The sequence below is a fragment of the Vigna unguiculata genome, chromosome 10 (genome assembly GCF_004118075.2).
Source record: "Vigna unguiculata cultivar IT97K-499-35 chromosome 10, ASM411807v1, whole genome shotgun sequence".
NCBI lineage: Eukaryota > Viridiplantae > Streptophyta > Magnoliopsida > Fabales > Fabaceae > Vigna > Vigna unguiculata.
In genome coordinates, this window is record NC_040288.1 from 12,652,505 (window position 1) to 12,672,248 (window position 19,744).

General features: G+C 28.8%; 1 long non-coding RNA gene across 6 annotated transcripts; it reads left to right on the top strand.

Moving 5' to 3' along the window:
* The first annotated feature begins 3,216 nt into the window (after window positions 1–3,216).
* On the top strand, window positions 3,217–18,042 carry LOC114166821. 6 transcript variants are annotated; one of them, XR_003600026.1, is made up of 6 exons: window positions 3,217–3,872; window positions 4,345–4,760; window positions 10,410–10,826; window positions 11,079–11,891; window positions 14,758–14,825; window positions 17,684–18,042. It is a non-coding gene; the product is annotated as an uncharacterized LOC114166821 (long non-coding RNA). The 6 variants fall into 6 exon arrangements; XR_003600028.1 differs by lacking the exon at window positions 14,758–14,825; XR_003600027.1 differs by lacking the exons at window positions 14,758–14,825; window positions 17,684–18,042 and adding an exon at window positions 12,191–12,498.
* Window positions 18,043–19,744: the final 1,702 nt, after the last annotated feature.

Below are 19,744 nucleotides of genomic sequence, written 5' to 3' on the forward strand. Positions count from 1 at the left end.
ATTTTATAGGTTTTAAAAATTGGAGGAAAGTTAATAATTGGAGGCTGAATTTTTAGCAAACACTATGATAATCTATATTGAAAGGGATATTGCAACTAGCTGCAGTTCTGATTCAATTATTGAAGATTTTAAGTCATTGAAAGAGCATAAAGGAACACTCTGACTAAAGGTAACTTTTGTTTTTTTTTTTATATATATTATTATTGATGATAAACTTTATGTTATTATTTCATATATATTATTATTATATTGTTTAGATTTTATTGTCATGAGTATTTATTTTGAATAAAAAAATTATGTAAAGAAATTATTTTGTTAATTAAAAGAAATTAATTTTTTTAATTAAAAATAATAATTTATATATAACAAATATAATTTGCCCCTCTTAAAATTTTTGGTCAAGTTCCGCCACTGCGCCTGTGTACGTATTTTTTGAATTATATTAATAATTAATGATATTGTAATGTTATTAAGTTAATAAACAAAATAAAAGTATATTTATAAAAATTAAAGTGAAATGTATGGAGGAAATATGAGAAAAATAACTGTTGATGAATAGTATGAGAAAAAAGAAGAAGGAGATAAGTAAGTAGTTTTATAAAGACGTGTAAAAGTAATCGTTAATTTTTAAAAATTTAATAAATAATTAAATTGTAAAGGGTAAAGTTGGAATTATGAAATCCCCTTTATATATAATTATAGATTATTATTATTATTATTATTATTATTATTATTATTATTATTATTATTATTATTATTATTATTATCATCATCATCATTCGTTTGTTATTATTTGTATCATTATTTTTATTATTATTATTATTATTATTATTATTATTATTATTATTATTATTTATTATTATTATTATTATTATTATTATTATTCATAGTGGTGTTATTAGTATAAATACTTTTTCTAATTATAAAAAACGTTATTATACTAAATACTTTTGCTAAATAGATTTTTAATCTTTTAAAAATTTTACAATTTATAATTTATATTTATATTATTATTAGTATTTTTAATGGTAAATAAATATAATAACAATTATATTATTATTCTAAAAAAATTGAAATAAAAATAAAAAATAAAACAAATCGTGCTTACATGCACGGGTCGTAGACTACTGTAATTATTTTGTAAAATTAATTAACTGCAATTACAACGTCATTACTTTAATATTAACATTTACAATAATATAACATAATTTTCATGATATTTATTATTTTATTTTAATATTATTATTATTATTATTATTATCATTATTATCAATTGTAACTATAATTGTAATTATTATTATAACCTATTATTGTTATGATCATTATTACTACCAATTATAAGTATTATTATCATTATTAATAATTATAATTGTTTTTATTATTATACTATTATTATTATTATTAATAAGAACTATAATTATTTTTATTGTTATATTATTATTATTATTATTAAGAACTATAATTATTATAATAGTTATTACTATTTTTATTTTTATTATTATGATTAGATACACATTTTACTTTTACTTATTATGTTGGAGTCATGTTCCAATCATTTATCTTTTTTATTTGTTTTTTTCACTTATCTTTACATTTGAACATTTATTTCAAATAAAATAATAATTACAGTAAATTATTAATATAATAAAACTAATTTTTTATTATTATAAATAATTATTTAATTTTAAAATATAATAATTAAGAGGATAAAATTAAGAAAACAAAAAGGGACACCAAATACATTATTATTAATTATTATTTTTGTTGTTTTTGTTATTATTATTATAGTTAAACACACAGTTTACATTTATTTATTACATGATCATATTTCAATAACTTGTATTTTTTATTTGTTTTGTTGTTCATTTTATCTTTATATCCGTGTAATTATTTGAATTAAAAACATAGTTCCTAAAATTAGTAAAATGAGAAAACTAACAAATATTTTTTTATTATGAATAATTATTTAAATTTAACAAATAATAAGTAAGAGGATAAAATTGTAAAATCAAAAGAGGAAACAAAAATTGTGTATCTCTTTATAGATGTAGTTATTATATTATTATTATCACTACGGTATATTATTATAATGATATTATTATTATTATTATTGTTATTATAGTTAAACACACATCTTAATTTTATTTACTATGAGATCATATTTCAATTATTTATCATTTTTATTTATTTTGTTGTTGATGTATATCTTTATATATAATTATAGATTATTATAGTTAACATTATTATTATTATTGATTATTATCATTAGTTTGTTATTATTGATATCATTATTATTTTTATTAGTATTATTACTATTGTGTTATTATTATAAGTGCTTTTTTTTTAATTATAAAAAACATTGTTATACTAAATCCTTTTGGTAAATAGATTTTTAATCTTTTAAATTTTTTATAATTGGTAATTTATATTAATATTAATATTATTATTTTTAATGGTTAAATAAATATAATAACAATTATATTATTATTTTAAAATTATTTGTATAAAAAAACAAAAAAAAATGTTGGTACACGCATGGGTCATGGATAACTGTACACTGTATTGTGTATTGTGGTATCAATTCTATTTATTATATTCAAAACTTAAATTATTATTGCATTAGTACTTCATTGCTTTAATAACAAAATTTATAACAATATTACCTAATTTTTCTGATATTTCATTACATAATATTTTCACTACTTTATTATTTTAATATACAAATAAAAAAATACAACTCGTGCAAATGCACGACACAGTCTACTAGTTATAATAAGAAAATAACCTCATAAACACAAACAATATTATTCTTTTCCCATTAAACTAGGCATTTGATCACAATTATGAAGAAGAAAAATTGTATCCTCATTTACTTAATGATTGTAGGTAAAGACAACAACCCACTAAAAGAAATTGTGTATTATCTATGCAAAATTATTTACAAATTTTTTCATAAATGATTTTTTATCTACAAAAGAGTTTCATAAATAGTGTTAATATTCATGGGTAACCCAAAAACTATTGCATTTGAAAATTTCATAGATAATTATAACAGACTTTGAAGAATTTTTTTATACAAATGATTATCTATAAAAGTAATAATAGAAAATAATTATTATAAAAATTAGTATAAAAATATATTACTACCTAAACAAAATTCATATGCAAAAATTATATAATTGTTTTAATTAAAAGTAATGCTATTTAGGTTTAGGTTTTATTCCTCCTCTTTCGATCTCTCCAAGGCCAAACCCTACAAATCCTCGTTCTCCGCTCGAACGCTCTCACAGTCGAGATCCGTGCCGATTTCTTAAACATCACCTTCCTCTGCAACCTCTACCTACTGAAGAACCAATTTTCCGATGAGTTCCCTCCGAGTCTCACTCTACTCACCCGATTCATTTGCTTGGATCTCTCCTCCAACTTCACCTATCAAATCCCTTTCATCCTGGCTCCGGCTCCGTCTCCCTCCTCCAATTCAACCTCCGTCACGACGCATAAGAAGTCCAAGAAGCTCTTCACGGGCGCCATTGTCGCAATCGTTGTCGGATCAGGTCTCATCGTGGCCTTGCTGCTATGTCGTCAGCAAAACCGCCAAAGCTTGTTGCGGAGGCACGTGCATTGATGGTGGAGGCGGGGACGTCGTCGTCGAAGAAGGACATCACCGGGGTTTCAACGGAGGCGGAAAGAAACAAACTTGTGTTCTTTGAAGGGGGATATAAGTTTCGATTTGGAGGATTGGTTGAGGGCTTCGACCAAGATGTTGGGGGAAGGGACTTTGTACAAGGTGGTGCTGGAGGAAGGGACAATGGTGGTGGTGAAGACTAAGCACGATAGTGTGGTGCCTCACAGCTTGTTTTCTCTCTTTCACGGTACCATATTCTTGTTCTTATCCAACACCTCCCCAATTCCTTTTCTGTTTGTTCATTTGTGTTGGTAGGTAATTATTGAACTCAAATGCAATGCAAATTGATTGTTATAGTTTAGGAATACCATACTTGGTTTGCTCTTGCCTTTCCGACTTTTCCTTGTTCATAGGGGAATTGAATTCTTTTTTTGATAGAATTGACATTGTTTACTTTTTATGAGTATTTAATTTGGCTGAATTCCTAATCTAGTTGTTGTAGTGGTGGAAGTTCATTATTTTATCAGTGAGGTTGTTGTTATTGTTGTGAAGTGTTTGTTGTGTGATTAGCTTATCTGCGAGCAGTGGCAGTGTGGTGCTCTCGCCTGACTTCCCCACTGATATCCAATTTCCAAATACTCCCTTTAGGTCTAATTTTTAATGGAGTGTATGAAGTTTTGTGTTGATTAGAAGAGTCATAGATGTTTTTTTATTAATAGGAGAAAATCAATATAGAAGCCAGTTTTGTGATGAAGCTGCAATATTATCTATTGCCGCACTCACAGGTCGTGGTGCTCTCATTCAAATTGTAGAAGTCATGCTTGATGGGACTGCACAATTTGTTTCAAAATGTTAAGGTTTCAAAGGCAGGGATTTTCCCAGTTGAGAACTCTAGAAAAGAACACGGTCCATGTGGGGACACACACACCCGTCCACTGAGTGGTTCTTTGGGAATTCTTATGCCTCGGTGACTCCTCTTACAGCTACTACTACCAATAGTGGTGGCCTAGGGAATGATAATGCAAGCAATTGGAGTAGCGATGTGAATGCTTGGGCTGATGTGCCGCAGCAATATACTGCTTTGCCCTAGCTGGCAAGATGTGAAAGCACGAGGGAGGATAAAGAGGAGTAAGAGGTAAATCTTTTCTTTAATATTATATGATGTCATAAATAAATCTTTATATTTTTTACTGTAATATTGTTATTATCAGATCATAATGTTATATACTATTCCCATTTACGTTAACGAAACATTTGAATATATATATACGATAATATTAGAAACAAATAGTTAATGTCGTCCAAGGTAATATACTAAATAAAATGGTGAAAAATTATTCTGCTTAGAGTGTCTTAGTGTAGTTAGCTGGTACGAGGGTTTGAAGATTAAATGGTGTATGCTCTTTTCTTTTTATTAAGGGCTGAATGATTACATATATTATATTGAAACCTAGGAGCGTAGCTGTTGTTCATAAATATATATACATGTATAATAATTTGCACAATTCTAATTTTTTTCATATATATACGTCATGGTGGTTTTGGCGTTATTATATATATTATGTATATCAAAGTTAAAATATTGTGGCTTTTGGTTCTGATGGGTTTTCTGTATAGGTTTTGGTTCTGATGGCGTATTATGGCTTTTAAATTATTGTAATATATTTGGTTTTGGGTAATGGTGAAAGTGTGGAGTTGTTGGGTTTGGTAGTGTAGAATTAATTTTAGTAGTTTTTGGTGTTGGCAATGAAAATGCAGCTTCGACGTTATAAGTAAAATTGTGTTGTGATGATTTATATATATTTTACTGGGTGTAAATTATAAGGTATGTAGAAGTTAAATTTATATTTAGTTTGATAATTAGGACTTGTTTTTATATATTTTTGGTTTTTTTAGCAAAAGTGCAGATTTTAGTTTTGTGGTGTTTGATGCTAGGAATTTTGATTTTGTTAGGATTTGGAGAACCCTTTTATTCTCGTCCATGACTAGAAAGATGGCCTTATGATTTCAATTAGTTATCCAAAGATTTGAGAAGATGGCCTTATGATTTCGTTGGATCGAAAGATTTCATTCCACCCAAGGGAAAAGTGTCAGGAAGACTACAAGTCCATTTGGTTCTTGCTGCTTTATTTTCTACTTATAAGTTTTCATTGGAAGTTATAGATTACACATGTATGGTCTTGTGGAGTCACCTTATATGTGATGTTAGTTGAGGTTTATTCTTTTGAAGATCCTCCTGCAGACCCAAAAACTTCAAAAAAGCCATTGGTGTGAGTGATAATTGATAGCTGCAAATTCATTCAATCCTTAAACAATTTTAGTCAAAATTTAAGATTAAGTTTTTGGTTTCACTTTCTCATGATATGGTGTTTCAATTGGACTTATGTGGCTTATACAGAAGATACTTAGTGTCCAGTTCTCAATCCCATATTATGTACGAGTGTACTCATTCAATAGCAATAATGTGGTATTGGATACATCTCTGATTCTCTGATTCGGTCTTTAAATCATAGGTCCATGTTAGGAAGTTTCTCTTCTATGGACTCGCTCTTGGTCTCTAACCATGTTTTGGTCGTAAAATAGTTACAACCATTCTTACTTTAACACATTAAAAGTCCAAATTTTGCAGTTGACTTGGTAATAACTTTATTTTTTTTGTTCAGAGTTCAGACTCATTCTACATTCCTCTCCATCTATAAAAAAATAGATTTTGATTTTTCTGCATCAAGCTTTGGCTTTTTCTCTCTCTTCATACTTCATTGAATATTTTTCCATAAATTATCATCTAGGTTCATTCCTTTTTCACGCTTTGCTCCAATCACTTTTCAAGTTCAAAGGGCTTACACAATCACTAGGAAGCCATTTAAGGATATGTTAAGCAGCATTGCACACATTGGAAAAAATTGGGGAGAGGCCAACTTGGGGTGACTTATCTCTGCACCGAAAATTCAACTGGTTTACAATATGCCTACAAATCCATTTTAAAGAGGAAGCTTGTGAGAAGAGACGATAAGAGGATATGAAGAGGGAGGTTCAAATTATGCAGCATTTAAGTGAATTTAAGTGAACATTATATATATATATATATATATATATATATATATATATATATATATATATAGTTGTAGAGATTCTAGAATGTTTTATTTTTATTTTATATTTAAGTTACCTATGAAATCTTTCGTAGGTAATTCAAATACTTTTTTCACGAATTGTGTTCATATATATATATATATATATATATATATTTGTAGAGATTCTAGAATGTTTTATTTTTTTATATTTTTTATATTTAATTTACCTATGAAATCCTTCCTAGGTAATTCTTATACTTTTTTCACGAATTGTGTTCATAGATAAATTTCGTAGATAAATTATCTACGAACACATATTTCGTAGATAAATTTACCTATCAGCAGATTACCTACAAAATTATTTTCGTAGGTAATTCGTAGATAACATTAAATTACCTATTACCTACGAATTATATGTGTAGATATAATCCATATTTTTCAAAAATACACTTTGCAGACTACGGAAAAGAATCAATAACAGATACACTAATTTGAAGACAAATTTAGAAAATGCATGTACAACACAAAAATTATTAAAGGAGAAAAGCATGAAAGATGTTGAATTGTCATTTGTATAGATAAACATCCAATCTTTGAAGACAAATTTAGAAAATGCATGTACAACACAAAAATTATTAAAGGAGAAAAGCATGAAAGATGTTGAATTGTCATTTGTATAGATAAACATCCAATCTTTTCCAAATAGTCAAGAGAAACAATCATCTTAATAAGAAACAAAATACACAATTACCTCGTAAACACGAGTAGTACTCATAAACACAATTTTGAGGGGTAGAAGTTTGATCCTTATTAGCTTGAATGGTTGTTGGTAAAGACAACAACTCCACACAAATGCACCTCGCAAACTGCAAAAAAAATCAATAACTGATACACTAATTTGAAGATAAATTCAGAAAAAAAAAAGAACAACACAATAATTATTAAAGGAGGAATAGACATAAAAGATGTTGGATTGTCATCCCTATAAATAAACATTCTGTCTTTTGCAGAGAGTAAAAAAGAATCAGTCATTATAATAACAAAAAATCCACAAGTACCTCATAAACACTAGTAGTACTATTCTTTTCCACCAAACTATGTCTTTGGTCCCAATTCTAAAAGATAGAAGTGTGATCTTATTTAACTTGAACGATTTTGGTAAAGACAACAAGTGCCAAGAATTGCACTTACTAGATTGCAAAAAGGAATTAATAAGATATACTAATTTGAAGACAAATTTAGAAAAAGAAAAAATAACACAAAAACAAAAATTATTAAAGGAGAAAGAGGCATGAAAGATGTTGTTTTGTCATGCTTATAAATAAACATCTAGTTTTTTTCCAAAGAGGGAAAATGAATCAGTCATTATAATAAGAAATTATAATAAAAAAAACACACACTTACCTTAAAAAAACGAGCACTACTATTATTTTCCATAAAATTAGGTCTTTGATCACAATTCTGAGGTATAAAAGTTTGATCCTCATTAGCATAAACAATTTTTGGTAAAAACAATAACTATCATAAATTGCATTTACCAGATTGCAAAAAAGAATCCATAACTTATATACTACATTGAAGACAAAGTCAGAAAAAAGAATAAAGAATGAGAAACACAAATTATTAAAGGAGAAAGATGCATGAAAGATGTTGGATTGTCATTCGTATAAATAAACATTTAGTGTTTTCCAAAGAATCAAAAGGAATCAGTTATCATAATAAGAAAAAAAAACACAAATACCTCAAACATGAGTAATACTATTCTTTTCCATCAAACTAGGCCTTTGGTCACAATTCTGAAAAACAGAAGTTTGATTCTAATTAGCTTAAATGATTATTGGTAAAGATAGCAACTCCACGGAAATGCACTTCAAAAAATAATCAATAACTTATACACTAATTTGAACACAAATACAGAAAAAGAATGAACAACACAAATTATTAAAATAGTAAGAGACACGAAAGATGTTGAATTGTTATCGCTATAAATAAACATCTAGTTTTTTTCAGAGAGTCAAAAGGAATCGATCATCATAGTAAGAAAAAAAAATACAATTACCTCAAAGACGAGTAATACTATTTGTTTTCATCGAACTAGACCTTTAGTTACAATTTTGATGGATAAAATTTAGCTAGTTGTCAATTTTATCTCTCATAATTGTGACCAAATGCCTAGTTTGATAGTAAAGAATAATACTACTGGTGTTGATGAGGTAATTGTGTATTTTTTTCTTATTATGATGACTGATTTCTTTTGTCTCTTTGCAAAAGATTAGATGTTTATTTATATGGATGACAATCCAACATCTTTCATTTCTCCTTTGCAAAAGAATAATATTGTGTTGTTCATTCTTTTTTTGAATTTGTCTTCAGATTAGTGTTTCAATTGATTATTTTTTGTAGTCCGCGAATTGCATTTCCGTGGAGTTGTTATCTTTACCAATAACCATTCAAGCTAATGAGGATCAAACTTCTGTTTTTCAGAATTGTGACCAAAGGCCTAGTTTGATGGAAAAGAATAGTACTAATGTTTGAGGTATTTGTGTTTTTTTTCTTATTATAATGACGGATTCCTTTTGATTCTTTGGAAAACACTGAATGTTTATTTATACGGATGACAATCCAACATCTTTCATGCATCTTTTTCCTTTAATAATTTTGTGTTTTTCATTCTTTTTCTGAATTTGTCTTCAATTTAGTGTATAAGTTATTGATTCTTTTGTACAATTTGGTAAATGTAATTCTGGAGAGTTATTGTCTTTACCAAAAACTGTTTAAGCTAATGAGGATCAAACTTTTATCCCTCAAAATTGTGATCAAAGATCTAGTTTGATGAAAAAGAATAGTAGTGCTCGTTTCTTTTATTATGATGACGGATTCATTTTGACTCGTTAGAAAAGACTCGATGTTTATTTATAGGGATAACAATTCAACATCTTTCATGTCTCTTTCTCCTCTAATAATTTTTGTGTTATTCACTTTTTGTCTGAATTTGTTCAAATTATTTTATTAATCTTTTATTCTTTTTAGCAACGTGGTAAATGCATTTATGGGCAGTTGTTCATTCAAACTAATGAGGATCAAACTTCTATTTCTCAGAATTGTAAGCAAATGCCTAGTTTTATGGAAAAAAATAGTATTGCTCGTGTTTATAAGGTAATTGTGTGTTTTTTGCTTATTATAATTTCTTATTATGATGACTCTTTGGATGTTTATTTATAGTGATGACAATTCAACATCTTTCATGCCTTTTTTTCCTTTAATTGTTTTTTCTTTTGTTCATTTTTGTTTCCCCCACCTAGGAGGGGAATGTTCTAGGTGCGTCAACATTCCATTTTTCATTATTTTTCCTTTCTAAAACTTTCTTTTTAGTTTAAATAAATATTAGTTTGTCTTTAGTTAACTAGTTTTTGTTAATTTCTTATGAAAATTTAGTTTTCAATAAATTATGGTAAAAAGGTTTCTTTTAATTAATAGCCTTTTGTTGCAAATTAAGTCTTCTCTTTTAATAAAGAAGCTTTGCCAAGAAATCCTATAATTGTCCTGAATTGGATTTAACCCCTTGATCTAAATTCTCTTTTATCGCAAAGTTGCCCCTGGTCAACTTGATTGTTGGTGGTCAAAACACATGGTTTCACTTATGTGTTACGGGCCCAATTGGAAACATAGCTCATTGTGACATAGCTAACCTTTCTTGAATGGAATTACAGAGTTGTTGAACATGCTTCGAGAAGAGGAAAAGTTGGTGTGTGACGAAGGCCACACAATGGTTTGCAAGAAGAGGGCAAGCTACGTGTGATGGAGGCACGAGGTTGCGAGACCATAAAGAGGAGAGTGAAGATTGACTTGATGGTGCACATGCAGGAAGGATCCAGCCTAGGTCAAAGCAGTGTTATTAAATTTCGGCCATGGCGACACCATGGCGAAAATCGGTATCGGTTTCCCAGCCTACCGCCATAACAAGGCGGCGACGAATCAGGTTTTCCATGGCAGCCGCTTTTGGCATAACGGATGACGGTGGCATAGCGGTTGTGACGAAAAAATCAAATGGAAAAACAAAAATCAAGATCTTGAACAGAAGAGAAGAGAAGAAATGTGCAAAATGATAGTGGTCTGCAACGGCGACGGTGAGAGAGATGACTTGAAACCCTAATTTAATCTCTGTAGTATTTTAGTCTTTAGCAAATTGGGCTTGGCCCACTAAATTTTTATTTAAACGAACCTACGGACCTCTCTCATTCTTCTACTCAGTCTTCTTCTTTTACTTAATTTACTTAAGTTATTTAAGTTACTGCAGCCATAGCAGTAAAGCTTTTTTTACCCCATAAAGTTTTCTTTCCTTTTCTTTAAAAATAAAAGAGCAATCCTTTCTTCATCAGGGTATTACTACTACTCTCTACTGCCGTCAGCTACTGTCGCTGCCAGTCCTCACCGCTGGTTGCCACCTCCGGCCTTCACCGCCGCCGTCAGCCACCATTTGCCGTCGCCAAGTCTTTTTTTTATTATCTTTTTTTCTATTTCTCTACTTTGACTATAATTATTTTGAAGAAAATATACCTATTTTCAACAATAATAATAGCCAATGATCATGATACTTCCAGAATATCTCATAGAAGTGATCAGTGTTGGAAACATTGTCATCCAATTTGACAAATCTATCAGTGATATATCTAGATTCCAGTTTTGCTATGAAATTACAAGTGACCAATGCCATTCAAAAGATTTTAGGATCAACTAAAGATTCTAAAAATTGAAAAGAGACATCATATCATTACTTTTCATTAAAATTATATGTGGTGGTATTACATTTTGTGTACCGCAATATTTCTGTCATAACCTGTTATGGTTTTTTTATAACTTTATAAAGGTTTTTGGAGGCCACCGCTATTTTCCGTTCTCTGATATTAATAACACTGGGTCAAAGGCGCGTTGTGTGGCCTTCGGGTTCGATTTGTTTGTGAGGAAAAAGGAGAGAGTTGGGTCAGGTTTTGCTTTGGGGATTTTTCTTTGGTATAAAATGGAAAGAACGAGGGTTTTGTACGAGGATTCACAATGTTTTTGAGAGAACTAGGTTTTGCATTTTCTGGTGCGCGAGAGAGTCACTGTATAGGAGGTTTCTCATATACAGGAGGTTTCTCATATTCTGACAGCACAAAGTGGCCAGCGGGAGTAGGTCTCCTCCAATGTGCAAGGTATAGCTCTACTTGGATCAACCACGAGCACAAAGTGGTCGGGGTTGTTCTGAGTGAGATTCTTTAGACCAATCTAATTCTTAGAACTCTCGATTGTTTGTCTTTCAAGTCTTTAATGAAATGCACTTTGCAGTCTAGCTTTGAGTTTAATCTTTAGTTTCTGAGTTGTGCTTGTTTAAGCTTAATTTCATTTTATGCTTTTCAGCCTTGAAGTTTTGATTCATTTAAAGTTTCATTACTGCTTTTAGGGTTTTTATTCAGTCATGGTTATGTGTTATTGTTTTTAATTTATGTTTCAGTGTTTTGGTCTTGAATCAGCGCTTGATCATGAATTATAAATCTGCCCAACTCATTGTTTCATCTGGGAAACCATGTGACCCCAAAATGGGCACAAATTATCGAGAGATCTTCTCGAGTGTAGATGAATTTATGTTCGGTCACTGCAACTGTTCCAAGTTTAGCCAGTTTGTATTTGTGATTTCTTCTTATGACCCAAATTTGTTTCCAATTTTGCAGTGACTGTTTATCATTCTGGTCTGAATTTTCTGTTTTAAGAATAATTATTTTCATGCACTTTATATATTTCAGTCACATTTTGTTTTTTTTCTTGCATTTTGTCAATTCAGTTTTTTTCTACCTTGCATAACTCATGGGTGCTACAGAGTAGAGTATCATCATTTCACGCATGCTTTCATGTTCATAGTTTTGAATTGCATCTGTTTCATTCTAGTCCACAACAGGTTTAGGATCATACTTTCACATATGACTCCTTCATATGCATAACTAGTCAATCTAAGTTAGCACTTCATTTGCACCCATATTCTTCTACTATAATTTGTGATTCCATTCAATCTGATGGGAATTGGACCAATAATTGTTGTTGTTGTCATAAATTGCTCTAATGCTATTAAATGTTGTTATGCCACTGTCCTGCACTGATTTTGCTGTCATAGACTAGAGTTTAGCTTCAATGCACGTAATTGGTTGTAAGCACTGCACTGAATCAAGTTGGCTGAATAACCAATAGTGCTGCAGGCTGAACCATGTTGAACTGCATTCTGCATATGCATATAGGCCTTGATCATGCTGTTAGAGGCATGCTTACGTGTTTAGAATGCATTGCTCATTCTCACATAGCATCCTAGACAAGTTAGAATTGCACATGTCCCTTTGATTGTAGTACAAAAAATCTGATTTACATAATTAGCATCAGGCTTTTAGGCATTGTCTTTTCTCTGCTGCCAGTTTTAAATGCAAAACTGTGGAAATGAGCTTACTGGATTCCATATCATGCATTGAATAAAATCTGTACTAATTCATTTAACTCTGCATTCTCATAACTTTTAGTCTTATGTATCTCATCCCCACATCAATAGGTTCATTATTTTGTTCATGCATATAAACCATTCAGTTATGCATTTCCTCATTCTATTTTAGATTAAACTCATTCCCATTAGATTCCATATCATATTCTGCACTTAGTATTGCATTCGTGGCATAGTTGCATTTAAGTTAGTTTCAATTGAATAAACTCTACATTTTTCTTACTTTATTTTAGTTTTATTTCTCTCTTTGTTTTCTTTTATTATAATTTTAACAATTTGTTTTCTTTTATTATAATTTTAACAAGAATTAAATTATGCAAACTAGACTTTTAAGATGCAAGTAAGAAAAACACTATGGTCCAATTCACAAGGAAACCCTCAAGAATATCTTACACAGCAACCTATAGGCTTTTCCCTCACCGCCGTCTCTACCCTTAATTCAACTCCTCCTTAGACAAGCAGCTTTCCAAAACATGCACTCTCATCGTCAAACATATACTTTCTCCTAATAATATACACACTACAAATTTATAATATATTCCTCATGCTATAATTAACACATAACAATTCTAATCAATAAATTAATTTTTCCATCTACCATAATTAAATTAAATAATTAAAATAAATTAAAAATTACTTAAATTATTAAAATAATTATCTTATATTTCATAATTCATTAAAACAAATAAATTAAATAAGTTAACAATCTTAAGTTATTAATTTTTTTCATAAATTTTTTGTATTTTAATTATTTTTTCTGGATCTGTACATAATTGAAAATAAATGAAATAAAAATAATTAAGAGTTGCACATAACTATAAATAAAATAAAATAAATAAATAAAAACGATACAAGATTAATTAAAAGAAATAATTTAAACAAATATATTTATTGATTCTCATTCTGTCTGGATATTGAGAAGTGAATGTTTTACACATTAAACTAGGATACTTTATCATATCTTATTTACATTGCAATGCTTACATAATTATTTGAACTTTAGATGATTAATAATATTTCACATTTTGTGTCACAATAATGTTCTTAAAAGTGCTTCAAAACTCACTTCTTTTACTAATTACTTCATTGATATATTCATTCAAATTTTTAAAACTTTAAGATAATTTTATTGAACTTTTATGTTTCTATGTTTCACTGTATTGTTTTTTCATGATCTCATTACAGTTTTTTTTTCAACTTTTTTATATTTTAAATCTCGTACTTTACTACAATCGAGTTGATTTATTTTACCCTAAAATATTATAAAACTTTTAAAGACAAATATTTCATAATTATCTTATGAGTTTATTAAATTTTTAAATTGAAAAATTAGTAATTGTAAAGACCTTGAAAATGATATTTTAGAATTGATAGTCTTTAAAATAGTGAATCTGGGTTATTTTAGTATTAAAACACTTAAGTATAATAGAAAGTTTTATAAATGAGTTTCATTACCTTAAAACACACAATCTAGAAATCATTTTTCTAGATTTTTATGTCTTCTCTTTATACTTTCTCACCCCATGTTCATTTGTTTGAAGATTCAAGACGATATGAGTGATTCACTCGGCTAGATCTTTCCAACCAACTGATTTGTTCTTCCGTTTGAGTACGTAGTTTTTCTACTCTTTTATTGGTCCCATATGTTTTTTCATTCGTTTGTGGGTCTTCTCTTCCTACATGTGTCATTAGAATCATCTATATGAGTCTCTACTGATAAGTGATCATAATGATGTGGTTTGATCATCCTTATCATGTTTGTATGTGTAGATAGAGTATCTTGTGGACTATAGTGTTTTAGTGTAGTAGGTGTAGTTAAAATTTTTTAAGTTGTCAAACAAGGTGAGAGAAACTAATTTTAGCTTTTATATATTGCTTTTTTGTTCTAATTGGTGGTTGTAAATTTTGATGTAGTAAACCTTGAGTTGAAGTATTGTTTGCTTTGATATGTACAATTGTTGAATTTGTTAAGTGTTAATGAGTTATGCAATTGAGTTATGAGAAGCATGAAATGTGTGATCTAGTTATGGTTAGGAATGCCTCTATGAGATTATTTAATTTAGTAATATGGTTCCAGTTGAGTTAAAGATTCAAAATTTCTAAGTAGTACGATGTTTACTAAGTGAAGATTAATTCAAGAGGTGCCAAATTAATCAATCAAAGCTCAAAGAGCAAATTTAGAGTTCTGATACACTGTCAGGGACAACTAATATTGTTAGGTGTCACATAAGGAATGTGTTCTTTGGTTTGGTTATCGTTGGACAAGCATTCTCCTTGCTAGGTTATCAGAGAGTTCACTAACTCAGTGTTGTCGGCTTCCACCTAGGATCGATGGGTGCCAGTGGTGTTCTCGTTAGATGCACACTAGGATCGCTTTGTGTAACACCCTCTATTTTATATTAATTATATTTAATTTTCTTGTTTAAATATATAGTATGAAGTAATTTTATGATTTCATAAGTAAATTGACAAAGGGCTTTATACAATGTAAAAGATGTTATCTTTTGGGTGCTAACTACTTCTTATTTTGAGTTGTGTAAGTAAAATATTGATTAAGACTTCATTAACCATTGGATTAGGTTGACATTTTTATAGAGCATTCTTAAAATATAGTTCTTCAATATGAATGGTGAGATTTTAAATTGGAGGTGTATGCAAGGAGCAGTTACTTCCGCACTTTAGTGTAAACGTAAGGTCTCCAGCTGCTGTCTAGTTCTGAGTTACCTTGGTAAATATTTTATTCCCGCTTCGTTAGCCGTTGGATCAAGATGAAATTTTTATACAGAGTTATTAAGACATAGAACTAAAGTTTGACCGTTTGGATTTGTATTTAGATCTCTGTGGTGAGAAAGATAAGTTTTACAGTTTGGACTAGTGTCAGTTACGTCCTGTTTTGGGTTATTTTAGTAAAAATTTGATTCCAGTTTTATCAACCGTTGGATTGAGCTCCAATTTGTTCGACCGGTTCTAGAGACATAGGTATTTAGTTTCACCGTTGGGATTTACAAATAGAGTTGTGTCTTAAGAGATATGAATTTTACACTTTGGAGTGAAAACAAGTCTTCTAGAAAGTCAACAAGTCTTCTTGCAACTACCATGAAGTCTCCTACAATGGGAATTTCGACCAAGCTTCTCTCTATGGTCAAAATAAATTTATCCTCACTAAGGAATCTCATAAATTTACCATCAATACATCCTTATCCCTTTGTCCAAGATTTTTCCTATAAATAGGACTTCACTTTACACATCTTCTTCACAACATCCAAAACAATAGAGAAGGAAAGGTATAAACTCTTGTGAAAAAAATTGAAGTTGGAGAGGGAAATCCAGAATCTTGAGGTCTTCATTTTCATCTTAGAGTATATTTAGCATCTTCAAGGTATGGGGGGTCTATCTCAAATCTCTGAGTCTTTATCTTAGCAAGTTTTCTTTAAGTATACAATCTATCCTCTTGATTCTGAAATTTTTATACATTATCTTGAAATTTTGAGTTGAAAAATGGATTCCTTGAGTATGAAAACTTAGGGTTAGGTTCAAGAATCATCTTATTTGGAGTTTTACACAAAAAGTTATAAATAAAACAAGTTTGCTATTTTACTTATAAAATTTTATACGAAAGTTATGTTTTAATTATGATTACTGTTTTGATTAATTTTCTGTAAAGTTATTGTGAAAGAATGATTTATGCTTGGTTGTTAATTTTAAATTCTTTTTAACTTGGTTGTTTTTACTATTTTGAAAATTGTGACAAATTAAAAACGCAGTTGTTATGCTACCAAAATTTTGTGAAAGTCTCAACAATTATAAAGATAATGCGAAAGGATGATTATAAATTAAAGTAAGAAATAAAGAATAAAAAGGACTGTATGGATAGTACAGAGATACACTGGGTATAGAGTCCAGAGAAAGGTCTGATAGAATCGAGGGTGGTGATATAGATACCCTGGATTGACGTATACAATTAGCCGGGTATTCGAAAATTCACAGGCCTCACACTCTATTCTTGACCGTCTTCTTGACTATACTTTAAGACCAGGAAGGTGGAATAACGTACACGTTGTATCCGTGAGAACGTTTAGCCTGCTGGCACTATCCATATTGGCGTAAGACCATTATGATTCGGAAAAAAAATCTAATGGCAGTGTTTGGGACCCAAAGTATATAAAGAAAGAATATGAGATGAATATACTGATGAGTTGAAACTCGGAATTATACAAATATGATTATTAAAAGATTGATAATGAGGATTTTGATATCCTAAATTTAAAACATACGGAAATGATTATTTTATTGATTAATTTGATTTTGATATTTTTGGCATGGTTAGTTATGACATTATGGAGATTTAAACTTTTGTGAAAATGTTTCATTCAATTGAAAGTTTATTCAAATGACCATACTTTGAAATGTTATGATGAAGTTTTGGAGTTAAGGGAAAGACTCACCCTTACTTTCTTTATTTTTCAGAGGAAGAAATTGGAGACCTAACATGTAACAATGAGATTGTTTAGCCTAACTTTTCTTGTAACCTTGGATTATGTTAAAGCTACAACTGATATGGTGTAACTTGTTTGTGATGTATTTCAAACTAAAAGTACCTTTAGTTGGTTGTAAAAATATAAACAAACATCTGTTACAAACACTTATATGTATGTTAACATTTTATTCGCATAAATATCATGTATGTCTAACAGATGATACATTCGAGTGATGTATTATTATTATTTTTTTGTTTGGTATTTATTAATTGAATACAAATAAATTTTTCCTTAAGTAAATGATACATTAGACAAGTAAAGAACATCTAGTAGCACCGAATTCTAGTTGGGGTGTCACACTATGCGTCGAAGCTGGCACTGGATGCCGTTTGGCTAGCTTTAGGCGAATTCTTCCAGGGGTTTCTTTGTTAGAATTTCGTTGGGCGGGGATTTCTGGCCCTGGTACCATACAACTTTAAATTGCTTACTTTGAAATCTTATGAGATGTTATTTGATATGTTTATGTATGCATGATAAACACATATATTTCTCATGCTATAATTAATTAAATAAATAAAACAACAACTCTAATCAATAAATTAATTTTTCCATGTGTCATAATTAAATTCAATAATTAAAATAAATCAAACAATTACTTAAATAACCAAAATAATTGTCTCATATTTCATAATTCATTAAATTAAATAATTTAAATAAATCAACAATCCTAAGCCATTAATTTTTTTCATGAATTTTTTGTATTCTAATTATTTTTCCTAGATTTTACACAATGCGTAATTAGAGATAAATGAAATGAAAATAAATAGAATCGATACTTAACTGGAGATTAATTTAAAGAAATAATTAAGTAGGATTGATCATTCTTCTCATTCATCCATTTATAAGTCATGCATGTGTTATTATCTACCTAGTCCAAGTTAAAGTTATTATGAGCCTTATCTCTTCTTCATCTTTTCTTTTTTTCTATGTAACTTAATTTCTCTTCTTTCTTTTGCACCTTCCTATCACATATACATATTTACAAGTTAAAGTTTCAAATAATCATTACATGTGCGTTAAATGTAGTCTTATGTCATCTTACCTCATCTATCTCCTTATCTTTTTTCTTTCTTATTCTTTATTATTTCTTATATTTAAGATTAGAAGGTTCATTTAATTATTATTATTTTTCAACAATTAACATATAAATATATATATATATATATATTGAATTAATTCTATTATTATTTTTTATCACTTATTTTCGCTATTATTTTTATTTTACTTAGTTACAATATTATTTAAAAACTATTTGATTTATTATTCAATGCTCAAATTATATATAGATAAAATACGAAACATTATTAAAATGTAAGATTTTTTAAATCTTGTTGTTAAAGTAAAAATAAAATAAATAATATAGATTACTAAAATAAGGATGTTATGCTTATCACCACAAGCGCACAATCAATATTAATGTTAACTAATATCCACACACATTTCAAGCTCATCATCCTTTTATATTTTAAAATAAATAAATATACACAAGAAATGTCACTTGTAACCAGTTGTTTCAACTAATTTATCTCAAAATATATAAATAAAATAAAATAAGATATGAACATATGACCATGATTAAGTAATTAATTTCAAGAATATAAAAAATTTCCTTCATATTTCAATTTAATACACGAACAATTTTATATTTAAATATATTTTTTATATATAAAAATAAAATAAATATATAAAATATTATATGATTTAGTTTTATTTGAAAACTCATTATAAATATATAAAATATGATAGTGAAGAGATAATCCTGAAAAAGAAATACCGATGATCATGATAATGACTCTGATATTATTAATGAAACCAAAATTAAATTTATATCTTTAATGAAACCAAAGTCTTTTCAGATAACCCTCTAATAATATCTGTCTCTTACTAATAATGTGATGTTAAAATTGAGAAAAATGAAGTTTGATATGAAGACATAACCTATTTAATAGATGAGATTGTCCTTTTATATTTATATTTTCCCATTTCGAAA